Consider the following 26,583-nt stretch of genomic DNA (forward strand, 5'->3'; position numbering starts at 1 on the left):
CAACGGGAGAGGCCACAACAGTGAGAGGCCCCGGTACCCAAAAAAAAAAAAAAAAAAAAAGGTAGTCACAAAAAAAACATAGTGTATCATACCTATATATGAGGTGTCTAGAAGAGGCATCTATAGAGACAGGAAGTAGATTAGTGGTTGGCTAGGGCTGAGGGGACTGACAAGAGGAGGCTGATGAATGTCTGATAGCAGGTAGAGGGTTTCTTTTGATGGGGACAAAAATATTCTAAAATTAGATTGTGCTGATGGTTGCACAGCCCTGTGAATATACTGAAAAACATTCAACTGCATACTTTAAGTGGATGAGTTGTATGGTATCTGAATGATTGCTCAAAAAGCCTGAAAAAAAAAAAAAGCTAGGATGACATTTTCTGGAGCATGCAAAATGCCTCCTAAAAAATTAATTTATAAGTGTTATGCTCATTAAATTAAATACCTTATAATCTAGCATCAAACAAGAATAAGGTATTCCATATCAGTGAAACTTCCTGTTGGTTGAAAATTTCCACTTAAAATGTCAACACTATCTTTTCAACTTTAGATATTTTGGTTGGAAAAAAATTCTAAACTTTGTTATAAACCTACCTGACTTTTTCAGCAGTGTCCAATAAAAATATGGCATACCTTTCTTGCAAATTGTATATCAATAATATAAATGTCATATTTAATATTATGATATAATATAGTTTAAATATCATATTAACATAAATAAGGATTAAAACAGAAGTTCCCGTAAGATTTCTCACTAATTTTCTTTGACAGTAAATCTCATTAAATATACAACTAAATAAGAGTAAAAGAATAAATCTCATTTAAGAGAAAGCATGAATTCCCATGAATAATGTACCTGACCTAAAATGCTTACATATTGTGAGATCAGTTTTGACTCTTCAGATGCCTTTTTCCTCAATTTTTAGTTCTCCTCTCTGTTCTGCATAAATGTTTGTCAGACATAAGGAAAATGTGATATAATACTCTAATTTTCAGTCTGGGCAGGGCTCCTGATCGTCTCTGATAAATGTTTAAGATTTTCAAACCTATTCTTACTCCATGGGGAATTACAATTACTGCATGAATATCTATTTTCAGATTACGGTTTTCCAAACATGGTTTTTTGGCAAGGAATTCAGCCACTTACATTTTCAAATTAAACATCAAAATAGTTTCTAAATCGGTGACAGATCAATTTAGGGGTGTTATATACGAGCAAGGGAAAGTTGCAGGTGCTGGAAAAAACACAGACTGGATTTGCTTCTATGGTTTTCTGCACATTTCCTCCTCAACCTGGTGAAAGTTATTATTTAGAATTAGAAATATGTGATCCCAGGGAGATCAGCTTGGTGCTTTGTGACCACCTAGAGGGGTGGGGTGGGGAGGGTGGGAGGGAAACGCAAGAGGGAGGGGATATATGTATACATATAGCTGATTCAGTTTGTTATACAGCAGAAGCTAACACAACACTGTAAAGCAATTATACTCCAATAAAGACGTTAAAAAAAAAAAAAAGAAATATGTGAACCTTTCTGTTCCAGTCTGGTATTTGTAATGGTATGTCTTCCAAAATGTATACCCATACCCATATATTATTAGATGTCAAGTGGATTAAATATAAAACTTATTACCCACCCAAATGTTCCCCCTCCCAGCCATAGTCATCTTCAAGTCAGTTTTCTTTTAACCTGACCTCATCCTCATAACAAATCATTTATCAACATTACAAAGTTTTTTTGTTTGTTTGTTTTCCAGTGTTTTAATGCTAAGAGCTTGAATTTTGAAGTCAAACAGAGTTTATCTTGAATTTTGGCTTAACTGTTTTCTAAGATTTTACTTGATCACTTTCTTAACATTTCTAAATCTATTTCCTCACTGACAAAGTGGAGAAGATTGTATCTATTTTGTAGTTCTGCAAGGGGGTTAAACTAGTCATCATTAATAAAAAAAAAAGTCTAATATAGTGCCTTCTTTTTAAAAAATGAGTCAATAATAGTTAATTCTTTTTAAAATTTCTTTAGTCCTGCAATTTCCATGTTAATCACACCCCTTATCACTTCAATTGATCTTTTTACCACATACTACAGCCTGTTTTACCTTTCTAAAATATACTTCAGGTCTTCAATGCCAGATTATGGTATTCATTTGCCAAATAAACTCGAAATGCTTTAACTTGACCTTTAAGAGCCTTCTTAATCTGGCTTCATCTTCCTTCTATTTCAGTAAAACTGATGTATATTTGAAATAACATGTTTTCCCTAAATCTGTCTTTTTCCTAATGTCAGTCTTTTTTTTAAGAAAAAACAAGATTAACTTTTAATTTATTTTTCTCTGCTTCCCTGATTATACACATTCTATAATTTTCCTTTCCATTACACGATATAATGACATTTTACTTGTCCCAATCCTCACAATTATCCAGATCTAAATTTTTACCTACTTTGTAAAACTTTTCCTAATTATTCTAACTAGAAGTCATGTCTCTCCTCTTCTTTAACCTCTAAAATGACAGTTTTTAGAGTTTAGGAGGTAATTAATTTTGTATATTTATTAAATGTTCTGATGTTATTTCCTAGGGTTGCTCTTCATTTTTGTGTGTCTTATGTGTGCTTTTCAGGAAAAAGCACAACACACAGACACAAAAAGTACCCGGTGCTCAGTGGGTAGTCTATGACCATTTGGAAAACTTGGCTTGCTCCTATCTAGTCAGTTTCCTTTCAGGTCGATCAGCCAACTGAGTTCTATCCATCTTTACAAAAACACATGTTTCTGAATCATCAGGAAAATAAAATTCCATTGTATTCGCTTTATAAAACAGAAAAGATTTCTGTCAAATATTTTCAAAACAATGAAAAGGCATTTTGCAGAATTTCACTTAAACAGAAAATGCTATTTATTCCAATGCTTCAATCTCAAAGCATGTTCATCAATTTTATTTCATGCTAATTGAATTTGAATTAGTTTGAGGGTTTTGATCATTTATTTTTGAAATCCTACATGCATAGTGTCGAGTTACTGCAAAAAAGAAAAAAATGCAACTGATGCTGGAGCTCACCTCCTATAAATGAGTCAAATGTTTTACACATACTCGTTCCACACTTGTTTTCCTGGTAAATATCATCATCATCTGTACTGACATGTCAACCGTACATAAAGGCCCATATATCTAACAAAAAGGAAAAATAAAAATTACAGCTGTGTAACCCAACTATTGTTGGTCAAACTCAGACCTAGATTTGTTCTCTTTTTCAATTAAAAAAAAAAATTATAAACACTGATTTCTCACAAGCACAAACTTGTTTTCTACAATTTCCATTTACTGTTAATTTCCAAAATACTATCTTCTCTGACTTTATTTATTTGTTTTCTCCTCAATAGGGAATATTAAAATTTGGGAAATACTTGCTGATTTCCTTTGACCCCTTTGTTTTTGTGCAATTGCTCTTGCATGAGATGTCTATGTTGGCATGTCATACATATCACAGCTTTCCAGCAAAACCATGTTACGAGTTCCAGAGCAAGAGTTTATTGAGCAGTCACTTTGCACGGGGACTGACTTAGGCACTATAGAAGGGTGCAGAAAATATAAAAATGCATAGTCTTGAGGCACTTTCCAATTCAGTTAGAGAGAGCAATTAACCTTCCTAAAGATTAATTTTAATCAGTTAAAAAAAATCAGTTAAAAAAAATCAGCATGTTACAAGTATAGAGTACCAATAAGAATTGATCAAAAAAAAAAAAAAATCTCTCCTTGACCAAACTTTAGTCAGGTTCCTCTGAATAAAAAACAAACATGAACCTTCCTAAAGATTAATTTTAATCAGTTAAAAAAAATCAGCATGTTACAAGTATAGAGTACCAATAAGAATTGATCAAAAAAAAAAAAAATCTCTCCTTGACCAAACTTTAGTCAGGTTCCTCTGAATTCTCCTTTCAACTAGACCCTGACTTTTGAGCTTTCATGTTCTTCTCTGCATTGTCCAATATTAGCAAGAATCCTGCTAAGTCAGTCTGACCACAATCCCCCACCTTGGTATCTGCTCATTCTAGATATCTGATCAAGTCCCTCAACCCCCACAGTCCCCCAGGTGATGTTTATCCCTCTGGCCTCCTTTCAGCAAGAATCCTGTTAGGTCATTTAGTCAGAATTCCCCCTTACCAGTGATATGATATATCCTCTTAGCAATTTTCCATCCATTGACTCCCATTTTGCAACTTGGCTATCGATTCCGACCTTTCCTCATTGTGTCTTGAGTTGAGTCCAATCTCTGTCCTCACAAAACCCCATGTAGTAGGCCCCTGAATAAAGTCTGCCTTACTGTCTTCAATAAGCGTCATGAATAATTTTTCTTTAAGAGTATTGGTGAAATACAAAATAAAGAGATGGATAATTTAAAGAAAAGGTTAATTTATTTGGATTTAATGAGGCAAATGTTAGAGTCGTGAGCCTTGGAAGTAATAAAATGAGTTAACTTGACAAAAAAAAAAGCTATGGTTTTCTGTGGAGGGAAGAGAGGGATGGCTATTTATTATCTATAAAAAGGCACAGAGGAGAAATATGGAGACTGAAATTCAGGGCATCACACACTGGTACAGTTGAAGCAGAGGTTTCAGAAGCTGAAGAGATAGATACTACATTAATTGATGGTGCAAACTGAATGCTTGTCTAATAAGGTCCATGTATTAACTCGTCATTGTATGCAATCTGTGATTACTAAAGGAAACAGTAAAGTTCTAAGCGGAAAGTGATTGAAGCATATCACATTGTTCCGAACACAAATCCATAAGAATTTCTCATGCATATAAGCCACTCTAATTAGGAATATTTCATCAGCTGATTGTGATCATGCCTGAGACAAAATGTTGCCATCTATGGACTGTCCAGTCCTTAGAGGCAGCCTGGCATAACGCCTCTATGTATGGTGCTCCATAGACAGATACATGCAGCATAATGGTGTTCTATACTGCTTAGTGACTAGTTAATCCTATCAAACATTCTCTCAGACATTTGAATATTAGATACATATCCAGTGATTTACAAAGTACTCTAAAATAGAAGCTTATAATCGTATAGATATAACAGAAAAGTCCAGGAGGCAGTGAAGAAAGTAGAGATTTCATACTTGGCAGCACTGATAGAGGGACTGAGTCAAGAAAATAGGACACTATGACAGTTGCTGCTGAGCCATGAGAGGGACTCCAGAATCCAGAGAACTCCAAAGTTCAACTCTGAAGTTTTCCAAAGTTAGGCTGTACCAAGGCTGAGGAAGTTCCCTAAACTTGCTTAATTAATTTAATGTAAGCTCATCATGATCTTAAACTTAATGATCTTAAAACCTGGAAAAAATCAAATGTACAAACTCTGTTTTTCTTCAAAATAAACTTTCTAGGATCATTTCTCATAGAATTATTACACTGTATTGTTCTTCCTTTCCTTCTCTGTTCTGTGGTACATGACTTTCCTTGGTACATGAACTACTACTAGGTTTACCATTATTTACATCCCCTCCTCGCTAATCTAGAATATTTCATATTTTTGTGTTCTGCAGTATGGCTGAAAGGGCAACTTTACCACATACTGCCATCAAAATCACTGCTCCTGATTGCTGGGGTGGATGTCACAGTGCTTTCACACAGCTCTCAGTGGCTGCATCCCACCTGATATACCTACTTACAGACTCTCCAGTAGAGAAGAAAATATTGCAAAATAAATTGAAAGTCACTGAACAAATGGGGGTGTTAAGCCCAGTGGAGTGACCCAGATGAACAGAACACTGCAGAGGTAATCAGGAAACTATGCAACCTGGGATCACAAGGAGAGCTGAGCCCAAAACAAGGGAGGAACCGTACAATGAGTACTTCTGATGCTTTCAGCTATTTCAAATGTGTCTTGCTAGGGTTTCCTAAAAGGGAGCAAACACTGCTCTTGATGTGAACAGACATGATTTAAAGCCCCAGCTGTGCCATTAGCTGCTTGCCTGATCTTGGGCAAAGTAACTGAACATTCTGTAGAGCCCTAGTGGGAGAGAATACTGACCCACCTCATGTATATAATGCACATGTAATAATATGTGTGAAACAATTCGAAGTATAAAATTATACTTTTTATTTCTAAGAATTTTTTAATAAACTGCATGTTAAAGCCTAAAGATTTTAACTATATAGATATAAATATCTCTGATGCCCCTGGTAGTTTCTGGATCCAAACAAAATTAATTAAGAATGGTCACATTTATCAAGATTAAGAATTGACATTCATTCCCTTAAGACACAGTAAAATATTTTAGTAAAAATTAAAAAGGAATTTCTAAATAAGTGATGTATAATTTATTACTGAGAGATGTTAGCTCACGTGCATTTTGTGTGTGAAAGTACTTATTAGATGAAAAATTCAAATACAATCAGAAATATTTTTAAGAATGGTGCATATATAGGCCATTGTTTCAAAGATGGAGTCATAATATGGTTATTTAAGAGGTGGGCACTGATCATTAAAAAGCTAATTTTGCCTTCTAGTGGTTTATATAGTTCAAAAGCAAGGCAAGTGACCATCAGAGACTCCTTCTTCTACCCTCCCTCCTCACTCACCCATTAGCAATGCCCTCACTGTCTCTCTCTATGTGCCCTAGCAGAGAAGTTACATATTTGCTCTCTGTTGAAGAAGGGGTGGATAGCTTTTATGTGACCACAATGAACAAATTATCCCTTAAGGTGTCCAAAAGAGTCAGTGATGATAGCAACTGAGGCAGCTGCTTACTCATCCCCAAGGCTGAAGCATTAAATGCATGAAAGAGGAAAAAATAATAAATGCAGATTATTATTCAGAACAGTATAATGAAATAAAGGTATCCATATCATATCCATCAGAGTCATTTCTTTTTTAATTTTAAAAGTACAGAATTCATTTTTAATCTTCTCAATGATTCTGATTTCACAGGAACTGATTATGGTGGATTCTAGCAAAGGAAAAAAATGCAACCATTGATTGATAATATGTAGTTAACAAAGCGATAATCATCACCATTAGTTTCACAGTAAAATGGCCACCATTCCTCAAAGATGTGAACGTGGCAATCATTTCAGAAAAAACAGCAACAAAGGTGACAATTACAAGGTGAAAGAGTCCTTAGGAAATGACAATATAAAATGCTAGCCTTGCTGAAAAGTACTGATTAGCTACAGAAGCAGAGTGAAAACACAAAGAGAAAAGATACAAATGGAAGGACAAGTACCAAACTATCAATACCTGTTGAGGTTAGCTTTTGATAATTTGTCAGACCAAATAAAAAAAGAAGCCACTTCCACAACTATGCATCTGTTTCATTCAGAAATTACATATGAGCTGTGGAATGACTCCTGGTAAAGGAGTGGTTGTGAGCATGGATTCACAAGGAAGACTGCCTGGCTTTAAATCCTGTTCCACCATTTACTAGCTGTATGATCTTGGAAGCTTACTTTCCTCCTCTGAAAAATGGGGGCATTAATACCTACTTCACTGGATTTTTAATGAGGAGTAAATGAAAGACAGTACATATGGCATGTGTACTGCATGCAACAACAAAACAAATATGACCAGACTCTACTCATCCCCAAGAGTGAGTGCTGTTCTTCAAAGTCATCTTCAAAGGGCATGACTATGGCACCTGTAATGACAGTAGTTTCTGATACTATTCTTAGAATACATTTTTAGGAGTTGGCTACTCTACAAACTCAGGAAATATAAGGGCTTCTCTAACAGTTACTTCAAAATTTTGTAAGCAGAACTGATTCTGCAGTCGGCTTCCTTTTTTCAATTCATGAACAGATACTTTGAGACAAGGACAAGCAGAGTAAAGTGGGTTGCTTCAGTCTTGCCGTTGTTTTCCCCAGCCCATGCTACACGTGGAGGGAAAATCGGAGGTTGGAGATGGAAGCTACAGATGTCTGACTCTATTGTGTGTGGATCTTTATAGTCAATACATCAGAATAGCTCTCTGTTTGTATCTCTCATCGCTGTCTGATAGGTACCTCTTATGCTCACCAAACTTTTCTCTCTGTTACTTTCTCCTACTCTTGACGTAACTGATTTCAGCCAGAGAAAATTTTAGAAGTTGCTCTAAATTGTGCATTTTAGTAAATCAATCAAAGCGTTCAATTGTTTCAAACACTTTTGCAACAGAGAACACTTCTTTGTTCAAATGTCATCGTGTGGGCATAATTTTGTTTAACATATTTGCACTTTAAATATCTTTGTGTCAGGATAAATACATCCTGTACTCTTATCTGGTATACTCTAGGCCCTCTGTAGAATGGATGTGAAAACTTTAAAAGTCACAGATTTCACTACCTTTCTAGATTCAGGGTATGTTTATATGTAAGCAGATCCCTTGTCTTTTTCCAAACCAGTCTTTATTTAGGGCTGGCTCAGACACAGTACAGGCTCCAATATCAGGGAAAATGATAATATGTGGATGGAAATGCCTTTTAGTCAGTGAATCACAGTTTTGAACATTCACCGAATTCACTCTCCTTATTTCCCCTATTCTTAATGTCTGGTTATTAAGAGACCAAAAACTTGAGAATAAGTGACAGCAAACCCTCTTTCCATATTTTCCTATCTCTCATCCTGAGAACTCATCACTAGATGCTTTGAGGAGTCTATTGTTGTTGTTCTTACTTGTTTTGGGTTTTTGTTACCTTTCTTATGTTAGGTATTCCCAGAATGCTAGCTGAAATTATACTGGACATGGAGGTATAAGTAATAAGAAGTAGTGGTACAAATGATTCCTTAGAATTTTTTTCCCTAAATTTAGTCTGAAATTAAATACTGTCCACCATTTTCCATGCTAAGGGTAGCAAATTAAATTGAATCCTCAAATAATTTCTTACTGGCACTAAATCAAGAGTTTCAACTGTGTTCCAAATCCTCCTAAAAATGTGTAAAATGTATAGATGTGTAATTTGACTTCTCTCTTTGAAGTTTTATCAGTAATGAAAAACTTGAGGTTATACAGACCAGCAGATAAGTAAGCATTACGAAGGGCGTGGGGAACCCAACAGACTAGCAGTTTATTGGAGAACTCCAGGATACATGAGAATGAAGACTTATGGAAAGTGAAGGTAAGTAGACAACTTTCAAACATGTGTCTCCTGTAACAACAAAAAAATCCCATTACTCCCTATTGCTTTCCTTTCACAGACAAGCATCTGAAACCACTGATCTCTACTTGCTGCCTTCATTTTTCACATCCATTCAATATTTTGAACCCTTTGAAACCTGGTTTCTGACCAAATCAATCTCCTGATTCTACTCTCTCAAAGGTCACTAACAGCCTTTTCATTGCCACGTGCAATGGCCCTTTTCTCCAATCCCATTTTTCTTCATCTTTCTGTTGCATTTAACACATATTCCCCACTTCCTTGAAATGTTTTTCCCCCTCTCTTTTTTTGTGGCCTTACAAATCTTGATTCTCTATTGACTTTTTGACAAATCTTCTTTTTTAGTTGTAAGATTTGTGTCCTCTTTTCCCTATAACTATTCACGTTTCTCAAGGCCAGTCCTAGATCCTTTATCCTCTGGCTCTGCATGCCCTCATTCTTATTGCATATTTTGTTTCTCTGCATGATGTCAACCCTCTTCTCTATGCTCCTGACTCTTAAATCTATTGAATGGTCAGGCTTTATCAAATGACAGAAAGTATCCTGCTCTTCATCCTTTTACCCCTTCTCTAGCCCAGAAAACCATGAGCCAATGATTCATTCTTGCCAAAGATCGTCTCCTGCTCTTGACAGAGACCACTTAAGAGGCTGCTTAATCCTGACCTGGATTTTCTCCTTTAGGGACAAAACTCTTAATATGGGTTACTGATCCTAGTAGCCTGAAATCCATTATTTTCACACACTGACTGACCTGATTCTTTGAGTCCAATTATATCTTCGAGGCTTTTTTTGTCTGCTTGGAACCCTGACTTAGACCCTGTTTTGTTTTGACACTCAGAAGAGCCCTAATTCCTGCTATTGGACAGGATGTGGGGGCAGTGTTAAGAGGCCCTCCACAGAAAGGAGATAAAGGAAGGATTTGTACCACCTCCTTCCTTAACGATCTTTGTTACTTGTCTCTCCCATGTGAGACATTGTCAGTTTCAACAGCCTTTCAATAAGATAGTCTTCTGTAAATGAAACTCACCCTTCTTAGAAGGACCCACCCCATTTAACACACTATTTTCGTTCTCATCTACCAACACTCCCTCCTGTTTGTTTGCATTCCCACCACTTCCATCTCCACCTGAACAATGTCTCCTGCCTACCTTACTTCTTTTCTAAGAGATGCTTAGTGGCAGCCATCCAACCTGGTTGCCCTGTGACCTTGCTTGACCAAGTCAAACTCTTTTTCTTAGGCTACTGAAATCAGGAGTCTGAGATGCCAGTCAGCATTTGCTAGGCACTTAAACTGAGGATACAAAAGCTTAGGATTTTGGAGTGTGAGTTGTAATCTTCCCTTATGTGCAGAAAAGTAAACAAAGCTGATTCCAGGAAAAAAGAGAGTGATGCAGGTGTTCATAGAAAAACCCAAGTGAGGGGAATAGTTGAGCCCAGATTAAAAGGCAGAGACAGAACAAGACCATTGTGGTTCTCAGCTCTTAAGGCCTAAGAGTAACTCCTGATCATACTATGACCAAGTCTGCTCCTCTCAGTACAAGCTGCTTTCTGTCTAAGCTGGCTGAGTGGATTTTGATTAGTTACAACCATTGGTCTCAACCAAGACACTGACTATCATTCAAACTAAAGGTCACATTTCACTTTCTGTGTGAAGTCGTCTAAGATTATTCCTTATTGATTTCTAAGTCTCAGAAATCCCATTGAAAAAGAGGCTTTGAGTCACAAATGCCTGTACTAATGATGCATTGTCTTTGACTGTTAGTCACATTTCACTGACAAGATTGTAAGTGCTTCAGTTTTTATTTCCCAATACATACAACATGCTAATAGTTGTGTCTCATAATAGCTTTTACTAGCACTGTATACATATTGACCTATGAATTTGAAACATAAATGCTATATAAATTCTGCATAGAGAAAATATATGTATAAACATATAAGCATGTTGACTCCTAAAATAGAGTAGGCATTATGCAACCAATAGAGATTCTTTTTTTTTTTTGGTCATGCTGTAATGCTGTCTTGAAACGTTATAGAAATATTGAATCACTATGTTGTGCACCAAGAACTAACACAGTGTTGTAGGTCAATTGTACTTCAAAAGCAAACCAATGAAGTCATGGAAAAAGAGATCAGATTTGTGGTTACCATAAGCTAGGGTTGGGGGAAAGGAGAACTGGATGAAGGCAGTCAAAAGGTACCAATTTCCATTTATAAGATAAACAGTACTAGGGGTGTAATGTACAACATGACAAATATAAGTAATACTGCTGTATGTTATATATAAAAGTTGAGAGAGTAAATCCTAAAAGTTCTCATCACAAGGAAAAAAATTGTTTTTCCTTTTTCTTTTGTATCTATATGAGATGATGGATCTTCACTAAACTTATTGTGGTAATAATGTCTTGATGTATGTGTTGACTGAAAAAAATGCACAACGTAAAAGTTGAGAGTTATGTTTTATTTGGTGGACAAAACTGAGGTCCTAAGCCCGGGACACTGCATCTCAGATAACTCTGAAAGACTGCTCTGAGGAGGCAAGAAGGGGGGAGGCAGAATGTATAGGAGTTTTTGCAACAGAAACCAGGTAGTTGAAACACCAAAAGATTACTGATCATTAAAGAAAACCAGATATCTCAAGTTAAGGAATTTAGCACTTTTCTGTGTATGGGAAGATGCAAGAGTCTGAGCTAACTGATACCACTCCTTTGTTATGCACCTCAGCTATCTGGGGTCGTATCCTGTACTTCTCATCCTGAGTTCCCTTAGGGTGCACCATCTGGTTGACTGTAATGTGATGGCTTGATGGCTGCAACATCCTTCATTTACTGATACAGCAGGCAATATTTTTCATTCACATATGTAAGTCAAATCAGTATGCCGCACACCTTAAATTTACATAGTGCTGTATGTCAATTGTAGCTCAATAAAATTGGAAGGGGGAAATAAAGAAATGTAAAACTATTTAAAAGTAAAATATAAAGGTTAAAAAATTGTTATCTAGGAATGTGTTCAGACAATGGGATAAAATGAAAAATAAAATGCCGTGTGAACTATTACAAAGGACTTGACAATTTTCCTTTAGAAGGGAGAAAAAAAAAAAAGCCTTAAGAGAGCAAAGCAGTCTTACTCACCCCCTGCAGCTGTAGAAATGAACAGGCCAAGCTCTGCCCTACTTTACAGTCCTTGGGCCTCAGGATAAAAAAAGGGGGGAATTTCTCAGAGACCTGTGAATAAAACTGTTGCCACAGTCAAGTACTTCAAAATGCCTAAGGATAGAGAATTCCAACATAATTCTCTCAAATGCAAACAACTTTTAAGAATTAAGCCAACTGACTTTAAAAGGATACTAAGAGAGCTGCCATTTAACCATTAAGTAATCAATTTCCTGACTCTTACAGAGAAAACAATGTAGGCTGGCTCCTTCAGTGTGCTCCTTCAAAAATGAGGACACTCTGAGACTGGAAGACTGGTCTCTTTGAGCTGGAGATAGTATTGAGTTGGCCAAAAAGTTCCTTTGGGTTTTTCCATAAGATGTTATTGAAAAGCCTGAATGAACTTTTTGGCCAGCCCAATAATTTCTCTAGACCCTCTCCATTGTCCCTCCTCTTTTTGAAAAAGCCTTGAACTTCAGTGTTTCAGTTAGTTGATCAACTGACTACTCTCAGTCTAAAACTTACTAAAGGCACATACAAGTTAAAAATGAGACGCTTAATTCTCCCTGTTGAAAATAAGGGAGAGACTTCTCCCCGTTCTTTTTTCTTAGAGCAATTTCTTGAGAAAACTTGTATTTTAAGTTCTTTCCCTCTCTTTGAAATGTATGTAATTCTTTTTTTAAATTGAAGTATAGTTGATTTACAATGTTGTATAACTGAATCACTTTGCTGAATATAACTCTTTTTGAAAGCTAGATAAGCTTTTGCCATCTTCACAATACAGCCATGTCTCTCAAGGACCAGAGAATCAACCCTTTGAAATGTGATTAACAAGGAAATGGGACTCTATCTCCTAGTTTCTGTGGATGGGTATGTGGGTAAGAGTTTAACTTTGGTGGGTGCCTGGCACCAAAGCTACCTTCTGTCAGAAAAATAAATGTATTTTTCCTTTGGATAAAGCTAACTAGCTAACACAGAAGGTCACCCCAATTACCAAGCGAATTTAGGATGAACTATGTGCAGCAAATGGTGTTGTCAAGTCCTCTTACCTGAGGACTAATTATCGTTTATCTTGAGAACATGTATGTGATGGCTATATGAAAGGATGAGATGTCTTTCTGTCCTTGCAATCTCTTAGCAGGTTACCTGTGATGCACATCATTTTCTGGTATAACCCTTATTCAATACTAAAACTGTTTTCTTACCCTTCTACCTTTGTGATGGTACAGTAATCAATCAAAGAAGCCATTAGATTGAGGTGTCTTTAATGCCTTGGTAGCAACCAAAACCAAAGCCAGAGTCAAAGCACTGGAGTCCAGGAAAATGTAACTTAAGAACTACCAATCCCAAACAGCCAAGGAGGCTTTTCCAAGTAAAGCAAGCTTAGGCAAGAGCTAATCAAATAACATTCTTGCTTTGCTTCCTCATCTTCTCTATAAAAACCTCTCCCCTAGCTCCTGTTAGTGGAGTGTCCCAAAGACTCGCAATGTGGGCTACTGCCTGACTCATATGGATGTATGCGCAAATAAGCTCTAGAAAATTTAATGTGCCTCAGTTCATCTTTGAACAGTTCAGAGGTTGTCTGGGTTAGGTGAAGATTTTGTTTTTAATTATATTGCCCCAACACCAGCTCTTGCACCAATTTCTCCTGTATTTTCTCCTGCTTCTCTAAGCAGATACCTTAGGGTGTCCCAGAGAAAGAGAACTAGGCATGGCTTTCTTATCAGAAGAGAAGCCATTTTGGGTCTAAGTCATTTTGTGATCTAAGCCTGGCCAGGATGTTTGCCCTTGAACAGGTCTCAGCAATTAATGATCTTAAGGGAACAAAACAGTGCAGAGACATTGCCTGTTATCAGACAAGGGAAGTAACAATACAAAGATAGTATATCAGTTGTAAAGACTCCTAGTTCCAGTTTCAGTGGTAGAGATTAGCCAGAAGCCTCAACCATCAGATCAACTGGAACCTAAGGGAGGATAATGTTGATCTTTTCTGACCCCTGTGACTTCAATCAACTAAAGCTTGGACTCTGTGACTGCCCAAGCCCCTTCATGAATATGCATGTACCCTTAGCTTAAAACTTCCCCAGTTTTGCTGTTCAGAGAGACACTGCTTTGGGAAAGATTCCTAGTGTTTTCCTTATTTGTGGCAAGTAATAATAAATCCTTCCTTCTCTTGATATTTGGCTTGGTTGTGTCTTTTGGCTTGACACCCAACAAGAGGTGAACCCAGTTTTCGGGTAAGAGTCTGTCTGCCTTCCTGGTGCCCTTGGTTGAATTCTCTTTCCTGACATTGACTGACCAGATTTTTCAAGGTCTGGTCCCCTTCTGCCTTTCCAAACTGAGTCCTTGCCAGTCCTAGCTCTACCAACCCCCACCCAGCCAGCCCTTGCACATTGTACAACCTAACAATATTACTAGAGACACACCATGTTTGTTTTGATTCTATGCCTTTAAGGTGCTGTTCTTTCTGGCTGGAGTCACCTCCTCCTCTGGTTTGATCTCCTCTGTTAAGCTTTTCCTGAGCAGACTCTGGAAACAGTTATTTCCTTTGCTGCAAAATCTGCTCTGATTTCATGTTACCCAATCTTCTGATTGTAACTGCATAAAGTGTAGATTTGATGAAGGGAGAAAATGTACTAGTCTGCTCCAGAATTCCTGTTCATGTGACAGTGATTTCTCACTATTAAATTGGCTGGCATTGTTTTGCTATAGTTTTTATGAATCAGTTTCTGGGATTAGGTGAGTGTGATACTGTTTTAAGAAAAGGAAAAAAAAAAAAAAAGAAAAGGGGTGATCCATTCAGAGAATTTCTGAATTTTTGAGGCTGTGAAGGTCAGACCCAAGGTAATGGTGGCCTTTAGGATTCTGTGGATGCCATCTAGTTGGGCTTCCCTGGTTATAGGCCAACCTCACCTCACTATCTGTTTAAATTGCACTTGTTCTAGCCACAAGTTTGCATATAAATATAATCTACTAATCAAGACAAGTCATTTCTCTGATCTTGGTTTTGTCAATTATAAAATGTCAGGTTGACCTTGGTTATTTCTAAAAGTCCTACAGTAAAGTACATGAATCTGAAAATGTTTTCCTAATCTGCAGTGTCAATATCAGAAAATGCTAGGAACCCTCAAGTATCTATTATTAGTGTCAGACATTCAATTTTCTCCTTGGTGGGCTGTTGTGGTCTATAAATCCCATCAACAAAGCATCTCAAAAATCTCATATAAGAAGCTGAGAAGTGTTAAATAAAAGTTATTTTTCCATTAAATTTTTTTCCAAGCAAAGTTTCTGCATCTATTTTATCATTAAAAACGTAAAGTTTATTTCCTTATTTTTGATTAATACTTTTCTTTTTGTTACTTATTTTCATGTGCATCACCTAAAAGGCTAGAAGGTTTAACAAGATAGCTTGGCGGATGTTTGTGTGCAAATTGCCAATAAGAAAGTGACCTGAAACTAAGTTCCCTTTGATCTTATCAGATTTGCAGAATGCCAGTCTTTTAACCCTGGGATCTCCTGAGGAGAGCACCAAATAGAAGGTATATGAAAATGAGTGAATGAATGATGGATAAGTAAATAAGTAAGTAAATAAACAAATACATACGTACAGACATAATTAGTTGAGGGTAAGCTTGAAGAGAGGAAAAGACTATTAATTATTAAAGTCAAAGGCAAAGGAAAAGTGAAGCTTAGAAATCATTAAATGTTATCATTTGATTAGGCAAATGTTCCAACATTAAAGTGATGGGAAATTATAGTCATAGTACGTTATAATGCAAGACCTAATTTTTGCTGATAGCTCATGCTGACCCACATCAGCATTATAATACAGATTCATGCAAAAAGGCCTTTGAGTACAGGCCAAATTTCAGCAAAAATTTTGTTCATTCCACAACTATCTTTGAGCGGAAGATATAATGATGAACAAAATAAATATAGACCCAGACTTCAAGAAGCAAGTGGATTTATAGGCAAAAAGTCCAGAGTGGCCTTACTGCGCTTCACAAAACCAAGCAACGCCTCTTGGCAGGCAGGAAGGGCCAGAGCAAATGTCTGTGAGCATCTCCTGGGAACAGAGGAAGAGAGGCTGAGCATGGTGACTTGGCTCAGCCTATATTTCCACTTCAACTTGCTGTGCAGAGGTAGATTTACTTCTTGACAAACAAAAAAATATGCATATTTAAGAAAAAATATCTGATGAATAAGATTTCTGAATTTGAACAAAAAGCACACAAGTCTGTTACTGCCTGAATGAAATAAAGATCACATTTAGGGAAATGAAAAAGGAGGAGGGTGGGAATAATATGAGTTTAGGGGTCTCATTACTCTTATTTCTTCATCAGCCAAGGAAATTCTGTTGGGGAATATCAGATCAGCCCAGTGTTTTCTCAGAAGCCTTTATGGCTAACAGAGAAGTTAGTCTTCCAAAGTCTTAAAAACTAAAGTGTTTGCTAGATGAACCTTAAATTGCTACAAGCTAAATAGACCAGATAATAAAAAAGAATTGCAGCAGGATGTACAAATAGCTAGCTGTGTCAAAATCGTTGTTCTCAAAGATTAACAGGCTTGAGAAAAAAAGCAACTTTAGAGTTGCTTCAATTGCAAAATCTAAAGCATTCACTCCTTTTATATCCTTGAGAATCTGTGTAATGTGTTACAGCAATGTAACGTCAAATTAATACTGTTGAAAACTCCAGACCAGGTCCCTACTTATTTTATTTTTTCAGAATTTACTTTGTTTTTTTTTAAGTTTTAATAAATTGTGTTTCTTTGATTTTTTAAATGAAATATAATTACATATTTAATGCATGAGTGTATTTGCTATTTAAAATTTAAAACTCATCAGCTAAAAGCTATTTCTTTTAAACTGTGGATGAATGAGGAGTAAGAAAAAGGTGGATTTATAATCAGCAGAAGCAAATTCCCCATGAAGCTTAATCTTAAGGCCCGTTATTTGTACAAGGCCACATCTCTAGTTTTTGATTTGTTATTTTATATGCTATTTCCATGGGAACTTTTCCCCTCCACCTCAAAATTGTACAAGCTTTGGGAGCCAATATAATCTGAGTGTGATATCCATAATTAACATTCTACCTCTGTAAGATCCTCAGCTACTTGTCCGTCTTTCAGTAGCGAGAATATCCTGTGATTTATGCTTGAACAGGAAGTGAGAAAATGTGTTTGCAAACTGACTACGTAGTCATACCCATTTACCAAGGTCTGAAGTTTTTCTTGGGAAATGAGACATTCAGTGCTAAAACCAGGCCAGCTGGTCACTAGAACTTTGGGTTGGACAGTGGTTTAGGAAACAGAAGGAGAAAAATGAAGCCTGCTTAATCATGTTCCCCAAAGACAACATTGCTGCTAACCTACCTTTTTCTGGCCCTCTCTTTCCCCATTAAAATGAAAATGCAAACTCATAACTTTCACCATAAAGATAACTCACATCACAAGAAAACTAAAACTTTATATGTAGCAAACACACTATATATTTGGAAGCATGTGACATTACTTTTTCTGATTGCTTTTGTACCTATTCATTCATTTGAACTTTTAAATAATCCATCAAGGTAGAAACAATATATTTTACTTGTTTTTAAAATTAAGGAAACTAGGCTACTAAGGTTTTGAGTCATCAACTGAAGGAAAATAGTTAGAGACTGAACCAGAATCAAAGCTTCTTGAATTAGCGCAACGGATCAGCAATGGGTCATCTGAAACACCCTGGAAAATGTCCCAGACACCAAATATTTACCAACCAAAACCCATCTTAATCTAAACCGTGCTAGCAGTTTAACCAAATCAGAAAGCATATCATATAGAAGCAGTTATTTGACTATAATTTAAAAACACTGTCTTAATCCCAAACCAGAGAAGCTACTACATTGCCATTTGAGTGTATACATCTGCCATAGAATGTAAAGAGTACACAATATTTCCCTTCATATATTCCAACATGCATGCTTTTCTATTTGTAGTTAGTGGTTCCCTTTAAAATTATAACAGTTTAATTTGAGAATTTCACAACCACATAACTATTTTCTTCACATGATGAAAATGTAAAATGGCAATTAGAACAAAAATATATTAAGATCATGAATTACGCTCAAAACCACAATTGATAAAAAGTTTTTAAATGAAACATTACTAATTATAAACGCAAAGTTATGTATGAATGACTTTAAAAATAACACTTAACTTTGAGCTACAGGCAACTGAGACCCTGTGGTTTCAAGAGAAACTACTGCTCCTCCCTTAACTCCCTAGAAAGAATTTAAATTGGGGATTCTTCCCAGCAAAATGGATGTTACCAGAGATAAATTTTATCTGAGTGGCCCCATCTAAATGGCAAGGCAAATGTCTAAACATCAAACATCTGCTCTTCTTATGGACCTGTCCTGGAATGACCCTCTTCTCCTTGGAAACACCAACCCCCTATCCCATTTCTTAACTCAGGGTGACATAGATACCTCATTCTATCTTTCTGTCTTTGGACTTTTCACATATGTAGGGTCTCTGACCTCTCACGTATGTGGGATTCTGGTACATACAAAATTAAATTTTATTTTCTCCTGTTAATCTGTCTCATGTCAATTTAATTCTTAGATCAGCCAGAAAAACCTAGAAGGGCAGAGGGAAATTTTCTTCCTCCCCAACATATCAGAATGTTTAAACGTATATTAAGTTAGAAAATAAATAAGAGGCTTCTTCTTTTAACTAGGAGGTAACTAGCAATATCTGCCACTAGTTGCCATATTCACTTGTGTGTGTAGTAAGCGGGGAGAAGAAAACTAAACAAAAAGTCTGAATACTCTCTGACTAGTAAGGTAATTTACATATTTCATAAGTATTGGGCTAGGTGAAATTGAGGTGAAGTAGTAAGCTGTGTGTTAATATTCATAAGGGAATACACAAATCAATTTCCAATAACACACATGGCCTATAACTTTAAGTGAATAAACAGATTTTCCTAACAAGCATATTTTCAAAGTTAAGAAACTATTAAGGGTTTCTTTTTTTCTGTTAGTATTTTATTTAATGCAGATGGCTTTCACTATTGTAGTCACACTTGTATTCATAGAAACATATAGGTACTCTGAGACCAAACTAAGACCTAAAGAATTATAATGGGAGAATCACCTGGATAATTTTCAAGACTCAAAATAAAATAGAATGTAGGTAAATCTACAGGATTTCTTTTCTCTATAGAACTATAGATAGATATCTCTATAAATAGATAGATACTCTCTCCATATAAATATGCATTATATATGTACATATATATAAATACATACAAACATAGACAGATACTTTTATATAAATTCATGGAAACATACACATGTATAACTGAGTACTAAATGCAACAAGATAGCACTGGGGGCTGGTTGAAGAGACCCAGATTAAGAGAGCTGCAATATAGAAAATGTAGAGTTCCTATTGTCAATTATGCATATCTGTCTCAATTATGTAGATGCTTCAACAATTAGCAATATCTAGTAACTAACACTAATATAGCACTTACTATATACCAGGCATTGTTCTAAGCACTTTTATATATTCTCATTTTACCCTTACAGCATGCCTTTGAGAACAGGACTATTATTATCCTCATACAGAAGAGCACCTGAGACACCATAAATTTTAATGACATGACTGAGGTCGTTTGTAACTGTCTGATCCAGGAATCAAAGTCATTAGTTGTTTTGCTCCAGAGTCCATGACCTCCACCATAATGCCCTTTAATTAACTGTCTAGGCCCAAATTTTCCATGATAAAAACCTATGGCTTACTATTTACAATAGCCAGGACATGGAACCAACCTAAATGTCCATCGACAGATGAATGGATAAAGAAGATGTGGCACATATATACAATGGAATATTACTCAGCCCTAAAAAGAAACGAAATTGAGTTATTTGTAGTGAGGTGGATGGACCTAGAGTCTGTCATACAGAGTGAAGTAAGTCAGAAAGAGAAAAACAAATGCTGTATGCTAATGCATATATATGGAATCTAAAAAAAAAAAAAAGATACCGATGAACCTAGTTGCAGGGCAGGAATAAAGAGGTAGACATAGAGAATGGACCTGAGGACTTGAGGTGGAGGGGGAAGCAGGGGCAAAGTGATAGTAGCATTGACATTTATACACTACTGAATGTAAATAGTTGGCTGGTGGGAAGCAGCAGCATAGCACAGGGAGATTGGCTCTGTGCTTTGTGATAACCTAGAGGGGTGGGATAGGGAGGGTGGGAGGGAGGCTCAGGAGGGAGGGGATATGGGGACATGTGTATGTATATGGCTGATTTGCTTTGTTGTGCAACAGAAACTAACACAGTATTGTGAAGCAATTATACTCCGATAAAGATCTATTTTAAAAAACCTATGGCTTAAATATAGTCTATCCAGTTTACTTATAACTCAGAAACTCTTGAAATTTAGAAATCAAGATTATTTTTAGAGGTACAATTTCACAAGCATTAGTTCTCTCAACAGTCTTGTAAGAGGCAGCATCGAGCCAGGCAGACTTGACTCTTAGTCCAACTCTACTAACTCTTGCCTGTGAAAGTTTAGGAAAATGGCTTAACCTTCTCCAGCTTCAATTTACTATATTATGTTATACAGGAAAAATGCATTCTTTAAAGGGCTGCTATCAAGGTAGTAGCAACTGTATATACATTTTATGGCACATTAACAAGTACTTTATCAATTATAACTATTATTAAACTATCATTATTATTCCCATTAAAGTTGAGAAAATTGATGTTCAAAGACTGTAAAATGGAGCTGGAGGAATCAGACTCCCTGACTTCAGACTATACCACAAAGCTATAGTAATCAAGACAATATGGTACTGGCACAAAACAGAAATCATCAATGCAACAGGATAGACAGCCCAGAGATAAACCCCCGCACCTATGGTCAACTAATCTGTGACAAAGGAGGCAAAAATATACAATGGAGAAAAGATCATCTCTTCAATAAGTGGTGCTGGGAAAACTGGACAGCTACACGTAAAAGAAAGACACGACAAAGGAAGGAGGACGAGGGACAGGAAGAGGAGCGGATCTAACATAGAGTTTATCGTACACAGTCGCATGGGGATAAGAATAAAAAGCACCAACAGAAGATTGCAAAGTGGGGAAAGCAGGTAAAGAAACTTGGGGTTGGGAATATCTATTTGCATAGTAGGAAGAGGGAGAATAAGGAATAATAACTAGTCCAATATTTGCTTCTTTTTTCTCAAAATAAGTAGCCACTTCTCCATTATCTTAGAAGTAGAGATTTATTTCCATCTGTTTTCTTTTTTCTTTTTTTCCCCCGCTGTGCTGTACAGCATGTGGGATCTTAGTTCCCCAACCAGGGATCAAACCCCTGCTCCCAGCAGTGGAAGTACAGAGTCCTAACAACTGGACCGCCAGGGAATTCCCTATTTCCATCTGTTTTGAGACCTCAGAAAACTGTTCATATGATTGGACAAGATTCTTTGACTCTTTGAATATCATGGTTGATTAGGGTGTCCAGCTGTAGGGAAAATGCCTTTCTCTCCCACAGGGCACAGCTAACACATTAACAGGTGCCAGAGCAGATTGATGAAGCATGTAACATACAGAGAAATGCCCAGCAAAGACAGGATGTTCAGTAACTGTTTCTTTACTTCCACGAAGAGTTTATAAAAAGTTCAGGAAACAAAAAAACCCTGATTTAAAAGGAAAACAATGCTACATAACAATATATGGTAACTGTCAAATCTGGGATATAAAAATAGCAAGCTTGGGCCACCCTGGTGGCACAGTGGTTCAGAATCCACCTGCCAATGCAGGGGACACGGGTTCGAGCCCTGGTCCGGGAAGATCCCACGGAGCATCCTTAGTTGCAGAGCAACTAAGCCCGCGTGCCACAACTACTGAGCCTGCGCTCTAGAGCCTGCAAGCCACAACTACTGAAGCCCATGCGTCTAGAGCCCATGCTCTGCAACAAGAGAAGCCACCGCAATGAGAAGCCCACGCACCACATTGAAGAGTAGTCCCCGCTCACTGCAACTAGAGAAAGCCCACATGTAGCAACAAAGACCCAACGCAGCCAAAAATAAATAAATAAAATAAATTTTTTAAAAAATAGCAAGCTTTAGGATTTCAGAGGAAAGGAAAATCACCATGGGTCAGCTGATGTGGTCAAAGAAGGCATCTGTAAAGAGGTGGGTCTGGTCATCAGCCAAGTCTCTTACTGTGGTACTGAGAATATATAATTAAGCAGCGACACCTAAAATGCTGACCCATGGCACAAGAATAGCATGTATCTCCAATTTACTTCCTTTTTTTCCTGACAGTATTTTGCCAATTCAGATGCATAATGTTCTGGTAAAAATAATCTTGTTGACAGAACAATCATATACAGAAAAAAAATGCAAAGTCTAGAGCAGTTGAAATGCATGCTTATCATGAAAAATCTTTTGAAACACTCATATTCCTATACTATATTTTGTTTCTGTTTCCTTCATAATTTAATGTTAAAATCTTTATTTTCCAACATAGCTTGCAGTCCCAAGATACCAGAGGCATATCATTTAATGTGAATTCTCCTGCAAACTCACCCAACTTTATACTCAACTACTCAATGTTCTCTTCTTGTCATGACTAAATTTTTAAAAATTATTTTCTGGAACTTATCTTTCCTATCTCCCTATATTTGTACATTTATATCTGGCTCCGACTGAAAATCTACCAGTGACATTTAGCCAATGATAATATGAAGCGCTTTGTAGAAATTATATTGGTAACACCTACAATGAAAAAAAACATTGGAAGAAAAACAACACATCATTTTTAAAATCGTGGACAGCAAGGCAAACATTTTTCCCACCATGTTTCCAGTACTGTTCTAGGTGTTTTCCTTGCCTAATAGTAGAACCTCAATAAAAACATGTTAAATAAATGAAGTACTGAATACAATAACAAAAGAACTGCTCATTTTTTTGTTTCATCTATTTAGTTAATCATTAATTCTTATATACATTTATTCCAGTAGGCACTACTGGATAAAAAGACAGAATGGAACTCTAGCCTTTGAAACAGTAAAAGGGGGAATGGAAGATGACACGAATATGTATAATTAAAACAGACATTGAAAGCTTAGGGTGCTGTAAGATAAGATTCAGAGCCATAAGATGTATGGGAGTTAAAAGGAGGGAGAGAGCAAAGTAAGTTTTCTTCTGCTTGCCAGAGAAAAGCACTAATGGAGCCTAATAATTATGTACAACTGGTCTGACTAACCTTAGCATTAGGTTAGTCACCAACATGCTTGAATTTTTACCAATAAATTCCTCTACAATTTGGCTAAGTTTACATGTCAACATTGAATGATTAAATGTAATCAAGCTGTGAATTTGGGTCCTGATCATGTTTGGTACCAGGAAACCTGTCAGCACATGACAGGCCAGGCTATAACCCACAGCTGTTATGTGGCCAGCGTTATGCACTCAATCAGATCAATTCACTCAGAAGTCGTGTCCGTCTTCCCTAGCCACGTCTCCAGCACAATCACCTGAGAGCCCTTTTTCTGGAAACCCATGACAGCCAACGTCAGGTCTGGCTGGGCCACTGATTGCATATCTTTCGCTGATTTAATTAAGTGATAAATTATGATGTCTGCTGAGAGGTAAAGTTCCTTTATTGTGAAGCCAACTTAATGCAGTAGATCTCGAAGCAGTGAGAGGTGAGAGACAGTAAGTAAGCAAAATTCGAATACCTCGTAACAAGTGAAGACCTGACTTTAGGACATGGCCTAAAGGTATGAAAAATCAGTGGCCATCAAATTCCATTTTGTGGTCCAAAGTTATCACAAACAGGTAAGAGTTTATCGTATCTATTTCATATGGGCTAGGAGACCTACTTAAGACTTTTTCATAGTTTGTTTCTCATTCAGCAAATAACATTTTACTTCTGTGCCCATATTCATAGATCTGTCATAGGTAGTCAACGCATCTTTAAAAGGCATTAAAGACAGTGTTCCAGACTTCAAGTAGCTTCCAGTATATTTGGAAGGATAGAAGAAAGTTAAATCCAAACTAAGGGTATTGTTGTCACTATGTTTCCACAAATCTGATTTAGGTTTTCACAAACCCCAAAATAAATGACTGATTTATGCTAGAACGAAACCCTACAGACAAAAAAAAAAAAAAAAAAAAAAAAAAAAAAAAATGCCACCTTAACAGACCCTTTTTATTTGCTACAAACAGAGGAGTAAACCTGTCCTTGGGTGCCACATTTCCATCTCACCAAGGAGTACATTATCCCTCCAATACAATTCTATAAATGATACAGAAGTTCTCTTTCTAGCCTACAAAGCATGTTTATTCTGTAATGTTGTTGGAACAATACAGGAACAGGAAGTGGCAGAAGAGAATGTGAAAAAAGGAAAAACAAACAGAAGGATAAGAAAGAATATGAATTGTTTTACTTCAGCAATAGTATTTTGCATTTGTAGAACATTACATAGTTTACAAAATATTATGTGCACACATTTCATGTTTCTTAAAAACAGTGTGTCATAGGGAAATTACAAATTAGTAGATTGGAATACAAATAACGTTTCAAAAGTGTCCATTAAGAATGATAGCTAGGGGCTTCCCTGGTGGCGCAGTGGTTGAGAGTCCGCCTGCCGATGCAGGGGACACGGGTTTGTACCCCGGTCAGGGAAAATCCCACATGCCGCGGAGCGGCTGGGCCCGTGAGCCATGGCCACTGAGCCTATGCGTCCAGAGCCTGTGCTCCACAATGGGAGAGGCCACAACAGTGAGAGGCCCGCGTACTGCAAAAAACAAAAACAAAAACAAAAAATGAATGATAGCTAATTTTGAAATTCTCTTCTGTCTCAGTAACACAGAATTTCTATTCCTGTGGATGAACATTCTTCACCTTTTCATCTCGTTAGCTATTGGGCACCATTACTTAACTCCTTTCCCTATATAACTTTTCCCTCTTGACCTGCTTTTCCTCTCTCAACATAAAATCCTTTTGAACTTTTTCTCAGCTTAAAAACAACAGCTGTTCTCTCAACACTGTCTCTCCCCAGATACTATGCTAGGCTCCCTTCTTAGCTTTTTGAGATTCATCTCCAGTCACCATCCTCCATCTCCAACACATTCAACTTTGTTCCATCCTTCTCAGTTCTACAAAAGCACTCTTTCTAAGTCCAAAGACACCCTAACTGCAAATTCAACTGGGCATTTTCATTTCTTATTCAAGTTGGTATCTCTGCTTCATTTAACACCAGCTTCCTCCTCCCTAAAGCTCTTTCTCATTTGCTGTTACAGAACCTGGAAACCACTCTCTTCACTTTTCCCCTCTGGGCATTCCATATCAGTCTCTTTTGCAAACTCTCTTTTCTCTGTTGTCTAGACGAATGTTAGCTGATCACATTCACGGTCAATATTGCAGTCTTCCCGGAGTTTTCCCTCTCCCTTTCGCCACTGCAATGAACTGAACACCAAGGACTACCCGTTCGACCAACGAACCTCTCGAATTTCCAATCTGCCCTCTCCATTTCCACTGCCAACGCCTTAACTCAGCTCCTTGCTCTCTATCACGTGGACCACTATACATTTGCTAACAGTACATGCTACTTTCTCTCAACCATCTCTACCACTATGAACACCACCCCCGACAGCAACCACTCATTCATTCTCTATGCAGATCCAAATAAAATGATTACTTTCCAACTTTATTTGGCAATCGAGATGCAACTTTTCAAAATAGTAAGCACATTTTTAAGCTATTATGGTATTGTTGGCTCATTTAACTTTCTTATACATTTTTATGAAAATGATTATGACATATATCTTTTAAGAATTTTAAGCAAACTTTATTTTACTCCAAAATGAGTCTTAGATTATCTGTTTGTATAATAAAGCCTCTACCCAAGACAGCAATAATGAAAAAAACTGCAGCCCAGTTTCTGTACACATTATTCCTAATTTTGAAATCTGAAGCAATGAATGGTGTTTATAGTGATCATTAATTAATCAGTGCTTTCTAAGCAATATCTCACAAAACATTTTTTCTTATATATTTCTTCTCTGATACATACATGTATTCTTATATTTACATAAAAATGATTAATAACAAGTGTACCTCGATGCAGCTTTATCAAAATACAAAGTAATTAATTAAACTGCCTTTTAAATCAAGGAAATGTAATGTGTCCTTCATCTTACAGTCCTTAATTGAATTCCTAAATAAAATTTAAGTCATAGCCTCATCTTGTGTTTTCCACTTGGCTCCCTCCTGATGAA

General features: G+C 36.7%; 1 protein-coding gene across 1 annotated transcript in view; it reads right to left on the bottom strand.

Annotated features, from left to right (window-relative positions):
* MDGA2 (MAM domain containing glycosylphosphatidylinositol anchor 2) overlaps positions 1 to 26,583 on the bottom strand; it is an 803,556-nt gene that overhangs the window by 529,955 nt on the left and 247,018 nt on the right. The gene's annotated exons all lie outside the window — the stretch shown is intronic.

This window comes from Neophocaena asiaeorientalis, unplaced genomic scaffold (assembly GCF_003031525.2).
Source record: "Neophocaena asiaeorientalis asiaeorientalis breed wild unplaced genomic scaffold, Neophocaena_asiaeorientalis_V1.1 scaffold464, whole genome shotgun sequence".
Taxonomy (NCBI): Eukaryota; Metazoa; Chordata; class Mammalia; order Artiodactyla; family Phocoenidae; genus Neophocaena; species Neophocaena asiaeorientalis.